Source organism: Marmota marmota, unplaced genomic scaffold (assembly GCF_001458135.2).
Source record: "Marmota marmota marmota unplaced genomic scaffold, marMar, whole genome shotgun sequence".
Classification (NCBI taxonomy): Eukaryota; Metazoa; Chordata; class Mammalia; order Rodentia; family Sciuridae; genus Marmota; species Marmota marmota.
In genome coordinates, this window is record NW_026000020.1 from 10,745,687 (window position 1) to 10,759,138 (window position 13,452).

General features: G+C 46.7%; 2 long non-coding RNA genes across 2 annotated transcripts in view; one reads left to right on the plus strand and one right to left on the minus strand.

Moving 5' to 3' along the window:
• Positions 1 to 3,343, plus strand: part of LOC107154173 — an 11,336-nt gene extending 7,993 nt beyond the window's left edge. The window contains exon 4 of the long non-coding RNA XR_001505031.2: positions 3,311 to 3,343. This is a non-coding gene — a long non-coding RNA (uncharacterized LOC107154173). The remainder of the gene's footprint in view (positions 1 to 3,310) is intronic.
• LOC125618858 overlaps positions 1 to 13,452 on the minus strand; it is a 124,194-nt gene that overhangs the window by 82,923 nt on the left and 27,819 nt on the right. The window lies entirely within an intron of this gene.

Below are 13,452 nucleotides of genomic sequence, written 5' to 3' on the forward strand. Positions count from 1 at the left end.
GGGGGGGGGGGGGGGGGGGCAGTTGCCACATGAGCTGCTTGTCTGGGCAGCAGCTCAGCATATTCTCTGCCCTGTGAGAGGAAGGTGCTGGGAACTCAGGGAACAGGTGCAGCTGAGGGCTGTGGACCATGACTGCCTGGGCCACAGCTCAGGCCACACCTATGAGTGGCCCTGTCAGCTGCAGCAGCCTGGACTGGCATGTGGAGGTCAGCACAGAGGTGTCCCTGCCCCTTCTGAATGAACAGACAGGAAGAGCATGACCACTTCAGGAGGAGGAGGATCTGGGCCCTGGGCAAGACCATGGCACAGGTAGTGGGTACATGCAGAAAAATGACAGAAGTCCTTTGTGTTTCCAAAAGCTCTTCCTTATGAAATTGGGATTCAATCCTAACCACATAAACCATAAATGACTTAGCCTACAATAATTAATTAAAGGAAAGCCATAGAAATGGCTTTTTAATTTGACACTTCATCTTGCGTTTCCCTTGTTATTCCAGAATCCAGCAGAGACACAATGATGATACAGACTCAGTCACTCTGCCTGTTCCCTCTAGATTGACCTTGTCCATCTTGGGAAGGATCAGAGTTGGAAAAGTCACTCATTAGTCTCCCAGAGGGTTGAAGGTTGTCCCTAGGGCCCTGTAGACTCTGGGTCTCTACTCCTTCCATGACTCCTAAAGTTCCTGGCTAGATGTTCCTCAGGTCATCTCACATAATCCCAGTAAGAGCATCAGGGCACAGATGAACTTCCAAAAGGGATTCTGCCCTCCTCAGATGCCTGGCGATGAAGTAACAAAGATGGTCACTCAGAAGAGCCCTTATGGTCAAGGGGGAAATGATGTTGAACTAAAGGAAGAGCTGGCTGGGAAGGTCAGCAGGAGATGCAGTGGGAGCCCCTTTGCAAACCACTGGGCATAGAAACCACAAGCAGGTAGCATCTTGGGCAGAGTCCCAGGGGAATGGGGGAGAGTCCCCTCTGCTTTCTGACCCAGCATCTTTCTTCTCCTTGACCACAGCACATGTCCAGGGAAAGCCCCAGGCTGGTTTTGAGGGCACAGCTCCTGTTCCATCTGTTAATCAGGCTCCACACTACTGCCCAGGTCAGCTGGACCCTTTTCCACATGCTCCACCATTAATCTATTCCTGCAACACACACTTGTCATACTTTTAAAAGAAATACGAGGTTACAGTCCTTGCAAGAGTACAAATGCCTGTATAATTAACAAGGTATCATGAGGAAAAACAATAATTAGGAAACTGATTAATTCAACAAAATCAAGAAGGTAGGGAAATGGACCATAAGACAGATGGGCAAATAAAATCAATAAATAAAAAGATACCAGATTTAGACCCAGAATTTCCCATAATTTCCTTAAATTTTAAGTATAATTTTAGAAATATGAACATCTCTGGAATCAAAGCTGCATAGTAGATATACAATATGCACTTCAGTTAAGAGTTGTCCCTGGGGCCCTGTAGACTCTGGGTCTCTAAGGCCTCAAGGATTCTTAAAGATCCTGGTAACCTGCCCCTCAAGTAACCTCAGAGTTTTCTAGATGAGCCACCAGGTATACTGATGCTCTGGCCCCTGGTGAGGACATAAGGGATGAGGAAGACGAATGGGCAGGAGGGTAATCTCTGGAGTTCCCATTCTGCCCAAGGGTGGGGACCTGGGGGCATCTGCCCACCTCAGATGCCTGGGCATGACTGCAGGGAGATGGTCACTCAGGAGAGTCATTATGGTCAAAGTGAATATGATGTTGACCCAAAGGCAGAGCTGGGCTGGGAAAGTCAGCAGGAGATGCAGTGGGAGCCCAGGTGCCCTCCACTGGCCACAGAAACCACAGCAGGCAGGATCCTGGGAGAGTCCCCTGGGAATGTGGTAGGTGTCATCTGCTTTCTGACTCAACCCCTTTCCTCTCCCTGAGCACAGCACATGTCCAGGGAGAATCCCAGCCTGGTGTCCAGGGCTTAGCTCCTGTCCTGTCAAGGAGATTCCAAGCAACTGCCCAGATCAGTTGGGTTCTCTTCCCCACACTCAACCTGAAGAATCGATTTGTAATATTTTTTAAAGAAATGTGAGGTAACATTTCCTGAAAGATTATAAATTCATGCATAATTAACAAGTTACCATGAGGAGAAACAATAATAAAGAAATGATTAATGCAAACAAAATCAAGAAATCAGGGAAATTCTCCACTCTACTTTCAAGACGTTATATTTTTTCTTTATTGTCTGAGGTTCAGTCTTCCAAGTGGTCTCTGTGTTGGTGATGCCTTCTTCTGAACCTGAAATTTGGTTTATTGATTTCTTCATTTTCAGGATTTCTGCTTATATTTTTCTCACAATCTCTAACTCTTTATTGAAGTGATCTTTTTCTTTCTGTATTTTTTTCTTTGATTTCATTCCTTACACTATCCCTTACTTCACAGATCAAATTTCCTAGGTGCATTCTGAACTCTTTCTTTGACGTTCATTCTACTGTGGTATCAGTGGGTTCTGTTTTTTCAAACATCTTGGTTTGCTTGGGCCACGTCTTTCCCTTGTTTTTTCATGTTATTCCTGTGTTTTCCCATCTAGCAGGATGGATCTAAGGCAACACAAATTCTACCTGTAGACCTGAGATGTACACACTGCCCTGTCCAGTGTCCACACCAATCCTCATCCTACTAGACCCACCAATATCACTTAGCACCTCAGAACACCCTCCTCCTCCAGGCACTTTCTTCCTGAGCCTCAGGACATCACTCTCTCCTGCTGCTACCCATCCCACTATCCCTTCCAATCACTTTCCTGGTCCTCCCTCTCCACCTGTCCCAGAACTCAGCCCTTGGACCTCTGCTCTGTGCAGCCCTCACTGCAATCGTCATCAGAGCTCAGTCCCCAGGGCAGACGTCATGCCTGAACCCCAGCCTCAATCACTCTGTGGGCTACTGGGCAACACATGCCAGTCTAATGCACTTGGCCAGCCCCAATGTCCAGAGCCGCAGGCTATTATCTCCTCCCAAAGGCCACTCTCCCTACAGTCCTCTCTGTCAGGACAAATGGCAACTCCACCCTGCTAGCTCCTCAAAGCAAGATCTCAGAATCTTCTTGAGACTCCTTCTCCCACATCCCTTCACCTAACCACAGAAGGCTGTTCACTTCCATCTCCAAAATGCACGCCTCACTGCTCCCCCAACTTTAATCTCCCTGCCTCAAGAAATCCACCAGGCCCACCTGGGTGTTGGCAATGGCCTCCTAACTCTTCCCTCTCCTTTCTTTGTCTTGCAAAGAGCCTATTCCTTTGTCCTGTTACCCACCAAGTGAGCCTCTGACTGTCTCCTCATAGACAATTTGAAGAATTCTGCAGTGATCATGGCAATGTGGTCATCTTTATCAGTTGGTGACCTGGTTCCCTTGAGTTAATGTCCAGCAGAGAGATAGTTGGGTCTCAGAGCAGTCCTGTTTTTCATTAGCTTAGGATCTAAAACAGGCACGTTTTCTTAATTTTTCCTGGGTCCTACAAACTATCCAAGGAATAAATCAGAAACATGTCGTCTCAGCAAGAAGGAGACTTGAATGTCCTCTGAGGAGGAAGCAGCTGGCAAAGCCTCTCTGAGCCTTAGCCTGGCAGGAGGTTCAGGTCTGAGACTGAAGCTCTGTGGGGGGAGCATGAGGTGGTGCTAAGAGTAATTCTCTGCCACACCCTGGAGCCTGCTGAGGAAAGCTGTCTATGGCCCACTGCCACTAAACCTCATTGGGACCCCAGCTGCCCATGGGGACACTCAGGAGAGAACCAGGCCAGAAGCCTGTCCTGGTTTCTACTGATTCCAGGCCCTGTCATGCTCTGGTTGATAAGAGACTCTGGCTGGACTTACAGCTGATGGTGGCCATGTCTCCTGCAGACACAGCCAGGGAGCCTGGAGACTGGGTTGTCATGCTGTTCACAGAAGCACTGTAGTCACAAAATCAGCATTTCAAGGAAAATGCAGAAACCTTTTAACACAGAGCTGGAGAACATATCATCTGCATTTGCACAAGACAGGAATCGCCCACATGACTCTTCCAGGCAAAGACAGGTGGCAGCAGAGGAAGGGCTCAGTTGCACAGAGGATTGTAAAATAAGAATGAGTTTGTGAAACTTTTATTTCTTATTTAAATGTTGTCTTAATATGTAATCCACTGTGTATTCATAATTAGAACAGTGATTATGGGGTGTGTGTAACACACCACAGTCAAATCATTGAGGACAGCACAGTTGACAAGTGTTTCCTGCAGAATCCCACTGCTAGGAAAGCTGAGAGGATCTTCCAGACAGGAGGCCTCCAGGGAGAGAGTCAGGAATAGGCTCAGCCACCAGGAGGCCCCAGTGCCCTGCCTCCTGAGTGCTCTCCAGGTGCTCAACACTCTCCCCTACACACAGGACAGGGCTGGCCTGTGACCAATCCAGGTCCAGGAAGTGGCATCGAGTGACTCCAGAGGCCAGGATACTGAGACTCTTGCCTGCTGACCTCTCTGGGAGGAGAACTGCTCCAGAGGAAGCCAGAGGATCCCTGGTGAGGACCCTCAGGCAGCCCAGGGCAGGGCCACAGTGAGAACCCCAGGCCCTTGCTATGGCAGCCTCAGCTGGCCAACATAGGGCAGACCCCTGGAGACCCACCAGAGAAGTCCTTCCATGGCTGCCTCTGTGGTTAACAGCCCACAACACCTGGGGACAAACCTTGAGCCAGAACCACCAGGGAAACCCCTACTGATTCCTCTCTCACAGAAAGATGGGGGAGAGTAAAATGCTAACTCATTAAGCTGCTGGGATGGGGCACTATTTTACACAGGAGAACATGGGGCACTGTCGGGGTTTAGTCCTCATTCCCTCCCAACCTGAAGGAGAGAGGGAGAACACACCCCAACCAGGACAAGCCAAGAAAGGAGAGGGCCAACTGACCACCCGCACCCAGCCCTCCCTCGCCGGAGGACAATCAGATGCGTCAGGGAGACCAGTCAAGGCTGGAGCTCATTTATTGAGGAAGTACTCACAGCTAACATGAGGCACAGGAGCCAATCAGGATAAAGGTCAGCAGGGTGGAGAGAGTTCACGTGTACACCCATTCTACAGACAGTAAGGGAAGACACAAGCTTTCCACAAGGGTGGAAGGGTTCTGAACCTATCCTAGAGGTGGTCCGATTTTTCATCACAACCCACAGTAATGCCTTCTGGCTGATCGCCAGGCACCATCTTAGCCATGTGAGGCCCCAAGACCAGGAAGTGAGCACCAGTCTGCAAGTTAGGTTTCCTTTTTTCCATCTCTGATGTGATGTTCCCTACATCTCTCCCTTTTTGTTTTATTGGCGGGTGTCTGTCTTTCACTCGAGAGTGTGCCTGTCTTAGGTTGTCCCCCTCTGGGGATCTTACCCATCATTGACTACCACTTTGGCTCTTCAGGCAGTTCACCTGCAGGGTCGGCAGACCCAATGGGAAACCTCAAGTAAGGGAGGTGACTTAGGCCTATGAAGAAAAATTCTCTTGCCTCTGACTTACACCTGCACATCCTTGTAGGGGCCATGGCCAACTTCATAGGGTTCCCAGTCAGTATCTTGTAAAACAGCATATCACTGCCAGACCAAAATCAATTGAACAGCTCTGGCTCCACTTTTGAGAAACTGGAGGAGCCTGTGAATTACACAATGTCCAAATGTAAATAAAAGAATTATAGTAACAAAGGGGCCTACAAAGGGGAGAAGGTAAGGGAGCCACCAGTTTAGCCCAGTCCATAGAAAGCTTGATTGCAGCTCATCCCAACAATTTTCAAGGTCCTCCTGTAACCTTTTAATCTTCTATTGAACAATACCAGAGCGATTGGCATAGAAGCAGCACTCCTCCTGTAGGAACAGGCATAATCCTCCCTCTCTGGTGGTAAGCAGGCCCAGGCCACTTTGGTTTTTTGTGGAGTACTGCAGCCAAGGAATTGAGTTGAGATAGCAGGTAGAAGATAGTGATGGCAACATGGTGCCAATTATCTTTCATCTGCTGAGAAAGCTTATTTTACATCTGTAAAGAAGTACCAAGGCCAGCAAGTCCAGTTCCCATCCCTGTGGCCACCCCCAAACTCAATAGTAAAGGAACAGCATGAATGGCTCTTTGAGGCCTGGAAAGTGAATAATCAACAGAAGGTATGGGCAGGGACTGGTTATTAGGGAGGACCCCAATGTCAGGGAGGAGGAGGACCACAATGCAGATCCCACTCCAATTACCTGGTAGGACACTGTATACCATATCACCACAGAAAAGGCAGTACCATTAGGAGGACAGAGCATACCACCTACTTATCTGTCAAAAAAAAAACCCTATTGCCTCCACACCAGAGGGGATTCAACATCCCCACATCTTTAGTTCCATTTCTAGTGAGACAGGTGACGTTAGGCATGGTCACCACGGGCAAAAAAAAGACTTCTGAGTTTGGTGGGAGGAAGTATAGGGCATCTACTAGGAAAAGGTGAGGTTATGTTCTGCCAAACGGGAATGGCAGTAGCCTTTAATGGTCTTTAAGCACAGCCAGCAGTCTTGAACAAGCTTAGGGCTGGTCACATTTAAAAGATCAAATAACTTTGTAGAATATTTTGAGTCTCAGGGCCTAAATGGAGGGGCCCCCATTGCTTGGGTAGTATTATAGGATGGTATATAGGAGGGCCCAAGTTGAGCTCAGTAAGTTTTTGTACAGCCTTATTAACAGCAGCCTGCCTGGCCAGATCTTGAGCTCCCCCCATCAGAGACTGAGGTGGGGGGTCATATAAGGACCAACAAATTGGCTTACCACCGCTTCCAGGACACTGATACCCAGAATGGGACCCCTCAGAGTGGCCCATCCAGTAAGTTACACCCTTGTGAGTACATTTAGATGCTGATTTATAACAAGCAGTGTGGACCACACCTGACTCGAATGTCATTCACAGGCATGTGGGGGGCCTTGGGGCTTAGAAGGAAGAACCACTGGTTTGGGCCAGCAGATGCAGTAGCAGAGAATAGCAAGGAGACCTGAGCCAGCTTCACAGACGTCAAGATCTCGGATTACATATGCCCCCCCATAAACCATTATCACAATCATATTTGGTCCCGTAGCATTGACTATTGAGAAGGGACTTCATGACACACTACCTGCAGGGGGAGCAAGGATATGAAGTAAGACATCAAAGCATGCCTCTCCAAAGCATGTCTCCCCCAACAAACATAGTGGAAGGGGAATCATTCTAAGGGCCGCAACACAGGCTGGAATCATCCAAATGAGTGGAATTAGAATGTTCCAAAGGAAGCTCCGAAATGGCCATGCCCATGATGAGTTCCACGAGGGAGACAATGAGGAGTTTGGTCACAACCAGGCAAAGCATCCAGAATGGTCTTTTCATTACAAATGAGAAAATAAAGAATCATACCTCAAGAAGGGGTGCTCTTGGGTAATCATTATTGTTCTGGTGAACAGTATTTTAGATCTCTAGTGGGTACTCAAATTGGACTTGGCTCACCAATCAGGAATACACACCCAAATCCCCTCCCTACAATAATGAGAGGATCAGGACCGGGCCATGATCCAGTAAGGGGGTCCCTCCATCAGACTTCTACCTTCAAATAAGGTGTCTGATTAGACTGATGTCTCTGGAAAGCAGTTAGAGGTTGGTCTCTGGAAAAATTTAAAATATTTAATGTAAGCATGTCTGTCCTTTATTGGTCATGGAGGTTGTTTCCCCCTTTTTATTTTATTAGTAGGTCCTTTAAGGTCTTATTATGCTTCTCAATTATAGCTTGACCTTTTGGATTGTATGGTATTCCAGTGGTGTGTTTAATATTCCAAGTTTGGAAGCATTCTTGTCAAATCCCAAAGGACGGTGGGGATCCAGGGTAGCCCTCCCAAAGGGGTACCAACAGGAATCATTTGCTCATTAATCTTTCTTAGGTCCTGTAACATTCTCCATTTCCCTGTAGCCTTTTGTATGAGAAATACTGGACTATTCCAAGGGCTCAGAGAGGGCCTAATATGCCCTAGGGTCAGTTGTTCTGATATTATCTCTTCTAACTTTTGTAGTTTATCTAGGGGAAGCAGCCCCTGTTCCACCCACAGTGGAGGGCCTGGAAGCCATTGAATGGTGGGGTTGGTAGGAGCATTGGCCGCACCTCGATGTCTCAAAAAGTGTATTCCCCTGGTAATTGCTAAGGGACTTGATAGGCCAAAATGTTGCTTGTATTCCTCTTCCTATAGGATATTGACATTTATCCTTTTGTGATCTGTGGTGATGAACACCTCAGTTTCCCCCAAAATATCCTGTCCCAGAAGATTAGCTCTCAGGCCAGACCCCACCAGAGGGCGGAACTCTCCCTGACTATCATCTACATCCTTCCAAGTAAGCCAGTCCTTGTTTTTTTCAGACCTTGTATCACCCCCCACCCCCAATACCTGAGGTCCGGGAATCAGCTTCCATTGTGAAGTAACCTCCTCTTTCCTTAATACTATGCAATCTGCTCCAGTGTCAATCAAGCAGCAGAACATTTTCCCTGCTATGAAGATATCCATTTTTGGCCTAAATGCCAGGATTATTGGGACTATCCAGTGGGCCCTAGGTGGGTCACTAGGTGGGGTGCCCCATTTGGGTGACCGGGCTGGAAGGCTCCCTGTTATTAATTTAAAGGCTTATGCTCAATATCAAATTTGGACTTACAATCCCTCCGCCAATGGAATCCCTTTCTACACCAGGGTCAAGGCGTCTTAGGCAGAGTTTGCCCCTTAGCCTGGCCTGAGGGACATAAGCAAAGCCATTTGGGCCTGCAAGGCTATGACCAATGACTGTGATTGGTGGGCCTGAGTACCAACATCCTTAGTGGCCACTATCCACCTCCCCATAGATCTGTCTATCATCTCTGCACAGACTAGTTTGTGGTCTGTGGTCATTCCCTCCAAGACACCATCTTGATAAACTGGTCCCGAAGGGGCCCTGGGGGAATTTCCTTTGGAAGCTTTTTTCCACCCTCTCAATTAAAGTGGCAAGATCCTCGGTAGCCCTCTGAGTAATTCCTGCTACTGGGGGCTCTGAGAGGCCTTCCTCCAACTTTCTCCATGCTGCCAATCTTAAAGCCCATACCTGATCGTGGTAGGGGGCAGGGATAGCAGCCTGTTGAAGGCCTGTGGAAAATTGATCACTGGACCCCAACAGCATCCCATATGTTACAGGAACCAGGGAATTAATAGCCTGATTCCTCTCAGCCTGAGCATGGCACTCCTCATTAAAAAAGAGCGCACAATTTCAGGTATAGGGAACCAGGAAGCACAGCCTTGGTTAAGTTTTTCCAGTCTTGGGTGGTACACTGTTGGTGGGCCAGACCCTGGAGGATGGTTTCGGTGCAGGGCAAATTAGGTCCATCCTTGGAGATGGCCTTTTTGAGTTCTTTCAAATCTTGGGCCTCCCAGGGATACCATAAGGCCAGTCTATTGCCCACAGGGTTATCATTTACCAGGAAAGCCATACACGATGGGGATAAGTCATCATTGGTCTTACAAGATGGTGGCTTAACTGGCTTTTCAGGGTTTCATAAGATGGGGTAGAATTCCCGTGGGGGGAGGGGTGACAATATGGCGGAGGCGGCTCCCCATCCCGATTGTCAACATGTGTACCAACACAGGAGCACTTGGTACAGAACTCAGAGGACCAGGCCAAGGATCAAAAAGGTCTAGGAGACCATTATCAGACTGAGGCTTTAAGCCTTTCTCCTCCTGGGCAGCAAGAGGACTGACTTGCAGTGACCCAAGTTGTTCCTCAACAAGGGTTTCCCAAGCCAGGTTGCCCTTTGAGGTAGGAGAAGGTCTTTGCCACCCTAGATGTTCCTTCTGAGGGGCCAGGGGAGAAACAGGCTTTGAGGACAGATAGGATTGTGTAGAACCCCAGAGGGTGGTCCTCTCCCAGGTTAATCTCCCTCTTCCTCACTAATTGTTTTGCATGGTCCCAGGTGGCCCAATCAAACAGATTGGCAGCCACCAACCAGGGCACAGCGTATGTCAAGGATTCCCAGACCTTTTTGGCCTGGGCATCTGAGATCTCTAAACCTTGGCTTTTGAGCATGAATCTCAGTGCTTTAAGAGCTGGAGCATCATGCTTAGTGTGAGATTGCCCTATCTCTTCAGGAAGACCCTTACCTCGGAATTTGCTTGGCTTGGCCCGCCGATACTTTCACTTTTGGTGAACCAACTTCTTTGTGTCCCTGTTCAGGCACCAGATATCAGGGTTTTTAGTTCTCGTTCCCTCCCGACCTGCAGGAGAGATAGGGAGAACATGCCTCGGCTAGGACGAGCCAAGAATGAGAGGACCGACTGACCGCCTGCACTCAGCCCTCCCTCACCATAGGACAATCAGACGAGTCAGGGAGACCAGTCAAGGCTGGAGCTCATTTATTGAGGAAGCACACACAGCTAATACAAGGCACAGGATCCAATCAGGATAAAGGTCAGTAGGGTGAGGAGAGTTCACATGTACACCCATTCTACAAGCAGTAAGGGAAGACACGAGCTGTCCACAAGGGTGGAAGGGTTGTGAACCTATCCTAGAGGTGGTCTGATTTTTAGTCACAACCCACAGTAATGCTTTCTGGCTGATCACCAGGTGCCATATTAGCCATGGGCAGCCCCAAGACCAGAATGTGAGCATCAGTCTGCAAGTTAGGTTTCCTTTTCTCTATCATAGGTTTCTATTTCTCTGGTGTGACATGCCCTACAGTGCATGCAGAGAAATAGCCAGACTGTCAATGAAGTATTGGGAACTACACTTTCTGTCTGCTGTAGAGAGCAACAGTGCTGCACTGGGTGAAGCACTCTGAAGTACTGTGTTAACTATTAGCACCTTGCAGAGGAGATTAGCTCCAATAGTTTTTTTTTTTTTTCTGGCAAACTACAGAGTTGTTCTTTGTTATGTTTTATATTATTTCTCTTGGAAAACAGCAAAGTTCTTTTATTTTTTTTTAAGAAAAGAGGTTTTGAAAGAGGTAAAATGATCTTCAATAAGTCACTCATATTCCAGGCCTTGTTTTCTGCAGCAGCACCCCTGGAGGCCATGGGATCCACGTGGTGCAAACACACGGGCTGGAGCTCCTCAGTCTGAGTTCCCATTGACTCTGTGGAGAAGCCACTGCCTGGCCCTAGAGGACAGGTAAGTGTCTGAGGTGCCAGCTGTGACGTGTGGGCATTGGTGACCTCCAACCTACCTGAGTGCTATGAATGGAAAAAAGAAAACCTAAGTGACAGTAGTGAGAGACCCTGGTGTCTCATTCATTTCCTATAATGTCCTCATCTGACCACTTAAAAGTGTAAAATTAAATTTATGCTTTAAAACTAGATCAGCCTCTCCAGGGATGAGTCTCTGGTGAGTGTATTTGCAGGTTCATGTCGCCCTCTGGTGGGCAAGAATTGGAATATCCTAGGGCAGGATTCAGTGAGAGGAACCTGAGGTGAGCCTCGCCTGTGTCCACAGTGTCCTGTGCCCTCTGCTCTCCACACTGATGTCCTGCAGCTCCAGGGAAGACAGCTCACGCACCTATATACTTCATGACTCAGACACTCACACACAGAGAGAAGCACCAAAACCAGCGGTCACTCCTGGGAATCCAGGAAGAGGCCTGAGCAGATGCGTACACCCTGGTCACTCACTGAGATCAGGCAGAGCTGAGGTCTAAACCAGGTGTCAAGGGCTAATGTTGTTTCCATCCTCTTCTCCAGTGCAGAGCCCAGCAAAAAGCAGGAGACAAGAGGCCCAGCATGAAAGAAGTATTTTAAATACTCTGAATATATCTCTTCAGATGCTTTAAGAGAGGGATTCTGGTTTCTATATCTCAGCTCAGTGGGACATGAATTAAATTATCTCTAGTTGTTGAGAATCTGAGGGCTGTGCTGAGGGGATTTCTCATTGGATCCAGGTCTCTGACTTCGTTTCTCCATAGTTAAGGCTACATGTCAGATTCTCTTCCTTCTTCCTCTCCTCTTCCCACTTTCATGATCCTTCTCTAGGATACTTGCAGGGCAGGGCCAGATTGTCTCTCCTCTCTTGATTTGTCTAAATGCTCAAGATATAGGTAGGACGGATCCATGAAATCTAAGTCTGCCCAGCCACACTCATGGAGTTTCAGTTATGAGTCAAGAGCTAGGTGTAGCTCAGTGGTAGAGTGTTGCCTGGGATGCATGAGGCCCTGCATTTCATGCCCAGCATTGAAAAAAGAAAATAAAAAGAAAAGAAAGAGAAACAAGCAAAATAGTGACCACACACACCATCCACACTCCTGCCTTGGCATGACTCAAATCACTCCAGGCTGCTCAAACTCACTTTTCTTCTGAAATCTATAAATCTATCTTGCTACAAAGAAAATTTTATGGTTGTATTAATTTTCCCTTCAAACAGAAATTCTAGATCTGAAAAAGATACTGAATGAGATGAGAAAATGCTATAGAGAGCTCAAAAAGCAGACTTCACCCTGTAGAAGAAAGGACCTGTGAATTAAAATGGGTGGAACTGCTCAATACATGGGAATTTATAGTTCAGCCACAGAAAACAAGGAGAAACATCAATAAACCACGTGTTAGAAGGAGAATCAGAAATCTAAATACCAGCAGCAGTGTTCTTGTGTGGCTCCTGGCTAAGGGACGCTCAACACTCTGCTTAATCTGCACTGTGGATGGTTCTATGAACTTTAGTTGTACTATTTATAAAAGCTGCTGTGCAGTTACTTCTGTGTACATGTGATGTGCATATTTATATAAGAGTAGAAAAGTGTATAAGTAGGGATTCCTACATAGACATACACCAAGTATTACACATGTGTGTAAAGTGTTTTCAAATTTTTTCCACCACAACTTCTTTTTCATCTAGGGAAACATCACAGGCGGCCATGTGTAAGTGTAGATTTCTTAATTTGATAAGAGTTTTATTATAACCAAACTGATTACACTACAAATTTATCTTTTCACACCCTGTGAATATTTAGTATATAAGTATTAAATAAATTATTAATAATATTAATAATCACATTAGACAGGTCACTCCCAGAATACTAATTTCAAAACACAATGAGAGGCAATGGCAGATGGTAGGCCAGAGAAGGCTCATGCTTCAGATGATCTGGAGTCTCAAGGAAGACATTAGACAGCAAAATCAGACAATTAAAGATCACTTTGATAATGAATTACATAAATAAATTTGAGAAGCAAAAGATCAACTCTACAGGGAGATAGAGGCTATTAAAAAAAAAAAAAGAAAAAAGAAATCCTGGAAATGAAGGAAATAATAAACCAAATTAAAAACTCAAATGAGAGTATTACCAGCAGAGTAGAACACTTACAAGATAGAACATCAGACAATGATAACAAAGTATTTCAACTTGAAAAGAACAATCTCAGTGAGATTGTTAAGAAACCAAGAGCAGAACATCCAATAAATGGGATAACATAAAGA